Source organism: Cupressus sempervirens, chromosome 2, assembly GCF_028749045.1.
Source record: "Cupressus sempervirens isolate cs-2001-9-10 chromosome 2, ASM2874904v1, whole genome shotgun sequence".
NCBI classification, from domain to species: Eukaryota; Viridiplantae; Streptophyta; class Pinopsida; order Cupressales; family Cupressaceae; genus Cupressus; species Cupressus sempervirens.
The window spans coordinates 115,530,160-115,536,316 of NC_143119.1; positions in this window are offsets into that span (position 1 = coordinate 115,530,160).

Genomic DNA, 6,157 nt, shown 5'->3' on the forward strand with positions numbered 1-6,157 from the left:
GATATTAAAGAAATCTGGAATGGAGGATTCTAAACTAGTTAGAACACCTATGTATGTTGGACATACGCTTTCCAAAAATGATGATCTAGTAGATCAAACTACATATAAATCAATGATTGGAAAACTTCAGTATGTGGTACACACAAGACCTGATATTGCATTAGCAGTTGGTATGGTGGCAAGACTTTTTGCTAATCCAAATGAAAATAATATAATGGAATTAAAAAGAATTATGAGGTATTTAAAAGGTATTAAATATTATGGTTTGTGGTATAAGAAATGAGGCAACTTTGAATTGAAGCCTTCACTGATGTTGATTGGGCAAAAAGTATTGATGATAGGAAAAACACTAGTGGTGGAGCATTCTTTCTTGGAAAGAGGCTAGTGTCTTGGACAAGCAAGAAACAAAACTGCATCTCTCAGTCTACAATAGAAGTAGAATATGTTGCAGCAACAACTAATTGCTCCAACAACATTTGGTTGAAACAACTATTGCTAGGTATGAAGGAAGAAATCAATGATCCAATAGTTATCTTATGTAATACCACTAGTGCAACCAACATATCCAAGAATCCAGTGATGCATATCAAGACAAAGCACATTGCAATAAAATATTATTTTTTGAGAGAATTAGTGCAAGACAAAGAGGTTAGATTGGAATATGTCAATACAAAGGAACAAATTGCAGGCATAGTCACTAAGCCATTACCTAAGGATGCATTTTTGTATCTAAGAGGTAAGCTAAGGGTCACACCCCTATTCAAAACTCACTAATCAGATTTTAGTGGTGTATCAACCAAGCATTTTGAAGATTAGACAAGTTGATGTAGTATTGTCAGAGCAGATTGCATATGAATCAGTATATTAGGTACATGGAAAATACATTGATTGTTGTCTTTGGCATGAGATGTCAAAGAGGGAGAGTTTGTTGTCATATTAGATATCAGAGAAATTTTGTAGAAAGGGAGAGTTTGTTGTCTTCAACAAGTTCATGTCAGAGAAAACCATTCTAGAGGGAGAGATTGATGTCAGAGGGAGTTCTCATGGATGAGAATTAGAATAAAACTAAGGATATTATCCTTATTTATGTTTTTCTCTAAAATTTCTTTATAATATGACATGTTGTGTTGCCACAAATGCCAAAGAGGGAGATTGTTGAAAATAATTATTTAATTATATGTTGTCTTTTATGTTACACAAAAATGTCAATTCTTTACTAAGCAATCAGTGATAGCCGAGCTCACTCAGGCATCAAAGGTAGTTTCTTGTGTATGTCGAGCATTCAGTAATGACCAAGTTCAGAGACATTTTTGATCGAGCTTAGTTGGTTAATGAAGTAGATCCTTTATTGACCAAGTTCACTTGGTTACCAAAGGAAAGTTAGCATGAAATTAATATTGATCGAGTTGGGTTGGTTAACGTTAGAACTATTGTTCTAACTAAGTTGGGTTAGTTAATGAAGGATTCTCAGTGTTGACCAAGTACTCAATTCTATATTAATGGACTATCAGTATAGTAAGTCTGATTAATTTATTGGTTAAAAAAAGCCAACTTAAGGGTTAATATTTGATCAATTAAAAGAGTATTCAAGCTGACTTGACAAGGTGAATCATATATATGAAAAGTCATGTTGAGGATTAAATGTGGATTTGAAGAAGATGAATTGAGGGAGCGAATTTGAAGGATATCAATAAAGGGAATAACATCCAAGTTGACCGAGCTGCAAAGAACATTTTTATCAAGGAGGATCAAGTAATCAAGCTAGAACTGAGATATGCATTTGCAAAGTTAGTTGCATCAGTAATCAGGTCAATTCATTGTTACTCTCTAATAATTGTAGTAGTGAATCAAATCTCTTAACAAAGTTAGCCTAACAACTATTCTGTAAATCCTTTAACAAGATGACGTTTCTAGATTGAAGTGTTTGAAGACCTCTAAAAGGTCACTCCTAATAGGGTGAATTAAATCATCTAATAGGGTCACACCTAATAGTTCTTTTTATAACCTTTAATAGGGTTGGCTCCTAACAGGGCTTACTTCAGAAGAGTGAAAAACAATAACTAGTTGCAATTGGTGGTTTTCCCAAATTGGGTTTCCACATTAAATCTTGGTGTCTCTTGTGTTCATGTTATTTCCTTTATGTTTCTACAACTAAGTTAATAAAGGCTAGTCACATTAATATCTTAAGATCTTTGTGGTAACCGAGTGACAGTAATATATTTAGTGTTAATCGAGTTACAACAGAATATTCAGTGTTAACCAAGTTAAAACAAGTTTTAGTTTTATATTGTGTTGAAATCTTAAAAGGGACTCTAGATTTATTTTTGTAGTAACTGATTCAACCCTCCCATCTCAGTTACTCCTTTCCATTTCCAATAGCAGACGTTGTGGCCAAATGTGCACATCTAGATAAGCATCGAGTGAAGAGTTATAAAGACTATGAGTCGATAATTTATCTGTAATTGTGAAAAGTTGTAATACTGTAATGAAATGTATAAATATAATATCTTAAGATGGTCCTATATTGTTATTGTAAATTGGGAAAGCCTAAAGGCTTACTCAATAAATTTTTTTAGGACTTCGTATAAAGAAAATATGTTTTCCTTTTGGTAGAAGAAGATGAATGAGATTCAGTCTAGGTATAGTGAAATGCGAGTATGTGAACTTGTATGTGAGACCCAATGAACCTAATCTTGAATATATTGTAATTAACATGTGAGGGAAACCCTAGAAAAGTCACAAACCTGATTTCAAGCCTTGATGCCAAGTTTGGTGCAAGTTGTGGGAGATGTTGCATTCATTTCCTAACATGCACTTGGGTCTTGCATGCCTAGGGCATCAAATATCTGATGGTTCCCTACAGATAAAAACCTAAAACCAATTGAATCTTATCATACATGTTAAACACTAGGATTTCACCAAAGTTTTCTAGATTCCCATGGTGAAATTCTTGGTTATACCTAAAATGCTTGAAACCTTAAGTTAGCAACTTTTCCAAACCAACTTGTGCAAAAATGTAAATATCTTGAGTTAGGAGATAGATGGAGAATTAAAAATACATGCATTGTAAAGCTACTTCATCCACCTATCTATAAATGTGGGTCTCAACCCTAGATGTGTCCATACAGATCCATACAATCTGTGACAGTAGGCATATTGTAGGAAAAATAGGGTATTTTATTGATTAAAAAAGTGTAAGTACATCATTATGCCTATCACCCACCCAGAAGGGCTTATTGTAGGCCTTCCAAAATTTATAACAATATTTCAAACTTTTTTGAGCCATTGGGGAAGTTTTTGCATTATTTTGCAAAAAGTTGCTAAAGTTTGACAACTTTTTAAGCAAATTTTGCAAATTTAGCAAACTACAAGTAAAACTAATGACACTTAGTCTAAATGATCCAAATAGGATCCAAACATGTTAAAACATGAAATAAAGTAAAATCCAAAGATTCTAGGGCCTTTGACCATTTTTGACCATCATTGACCAAAGGCTTATAATTGTGCCAATCTTTGAACTAGGTCTTACAATTTGGTCTAGATGCCTATTTGATAGATCTAACCTATTCTAGGTGTTCTTAGGAATTTGATGAGTTGCCATTTATTTTGGGTGATCCTAAACCAAAAATGGAGTGGTTGAGTGCATGAATATGACAATTATAGAGCATGCAAAGAGTACTAGGTTGCATATTGGGCTACCCTTAAACATGTGGGTTGAGGTTGTTAATACTACTATATATTTAATCAATAGAGGTCCCCCTAATCCTTTGTTCTACAGTATTTCATGGGAAGCATGGACATGTAAGAATGTGAGTTATTCCATTCTCAAAACCTTTGGTTGTGAAGCATTTGCACATATAAATGCTAAAAATAGAATCAAGCTAGAACCTAAATCTAAGAAATGTGTATTTGTTGGATATGACATTGATGAATTTGGCTATAGACTTTGGGATTTTGAAAATCATAAAAATTTAAGAAGTAGGGATGACATAATCAATGAGAAAGTATTGCACACAAATTTATTGCAGCAACATGAGAAGAAAGAAAATGAGTATGTAGTACTGGACGATACTCAAAAAGATGATATTCAAGTAGTTCCTCATGCTCCGCAATAACAACATCACAAATACCACAAACCCTAGTGAATGTTAGATAATCAACAAGGTCAAGTAGACCTCCAAAAATATTTTCTCCCTCTTTGTACTCTATTTTATTAACATATGCTTGTGAACCATAAGGATATGATGAAGTTGTATAGCTAGTTACAAAGATTCAATGGGAGTCTACAATGATAGAAGAAATGGACTCCTTATTAGAAAATCAGACTTGGGATTTATGTAAGTTGTCTATAGGTAAAAGGGATTTATAAAATAAATGGGTTCATAGGTTGAAAGAAGAGGATGGTGGTAAGAAAAATTTAAAGTTAGGCTAGTTGTAAAAGGATTTACGTGTAAAAAGGGCATTGATTTTGATGAGATTTTTCTCTAGTTGTTAAAATGACTTCTATTCGTTCCATTCTAAGTATTTTGGCTGCTAAAGATTTGTCTTTGGAATAGCTTAATGTTAAAAAAAATCTTCACGGCGATTTGGATGAAGAAATATAAATGGAATAATCACATGGATTTGAGGTTAAAGGTAAGGATACTTTAGTGTGTAATTAATTAAAAAAAAATTATATGGATTAAAGCAAACACCGCGAGAATGGTATCTTAAATTTGATATTTTTAAGAATTAGCATGGATGCACTTGGTGTCATTCAGACCATTGTGTTTATTTTAAGAGGTTGGATGATGAAAACTACATTAACTTATGCTGATGATATGTTTGTTATTGGGTTTAACATGGATCACATCAAGGGATTGAAACAATAATTAACATATTAATTTTCTGTGAAGGATTTGGGGGCAACAAAACATATTCTTTGTATGAAGGTTTGATGAGATAGGAAAAATAAAAAATTGACATTATCCAAGGTTGATTATATTGAGGATGTGTTGCAATGTTTCCATATGGAGAATGCCAAAGTTGTCAACACACCTTTGCCTAGTCATTTGAAATTGACAAAGAAGATTTGTCCAAAGACATAGAAGAAGAGGATAAAATGTCCAAGGTACCTTATCCTTAGTTTTAGGGAGTTTGATACATGCCATGGCATAAACTAGACCAAATATTGCACATGTTGTAGGAGTCGTTACCAAGTAGATGAGTCATTTTGGGATTGAACATTAAAATGCAGTCAAATGGATTCTTGGATATTTGAGAGGTATATCCAATAAATATTTATATTTTGGGGGATTTACTACTAATTTACAAGGTTATGTTGACTCAGATTTGCTAGGGGGTCTAGATACCAAGAAGAGTACTACAAGATATATATTTATTGTTGGTGAGATAGCAGTGAGTTGGATTTCTTGATTACAAAATGTGAATGTTTTATCCACTACAAAGACAACATATGTTACTACTAAAAATTCAGCCAAGGATTTGATATGGCTTCAATTTTTCAAGAAAGACTTAGGACATCCATAGACAAAAAAATATCTATACACAGATAGCTAGAGTGTCATTCATCTTGCCAATAATTATATTTTACATTCCAATACAAAGCACATATAGTTGTGGTACCATTTCATTCGATCATTTTTGGATGATGGATAATTAAAGCTAGAAAATATTCATACATATGAGAATCAAACAAATATGTTCACAAAGGTAGTACCAAGGGAGAAGTTGAACTCCTTTTCAACTTTAGTTGGTCTTCAAGACTGAAAGCAATAAAATAGAACAAAAGAGTCTTGGGTTACAATGTAAAATGTATTCCTAATCCTAAACCTAATTTGGGTTATTTAAGGTCAATTATTGTGATTTAAAGGGAATATTTTGGAGTTTGGGAGAAGGCTTTGTGAGAAGGGGTTTTCTCTAGAATATGATGATGTTGTAAGCCCGTAGGGTATATAGTTGATTTTGTTTTTCTTGTAATAGCATATCATTCCTGATAATAAAAGTCTCCTTCCTTGTTGTCTTCATGTTATCTTGAGTTGTGCGCTCATCACCTCTTAACATTGATAAGAGTGATGTCACATCCAATTTCAACAAATATAAAAAGCCTAACAATTACATTAGGATCAAAAAATCATCCAACATAATAGATGAACAA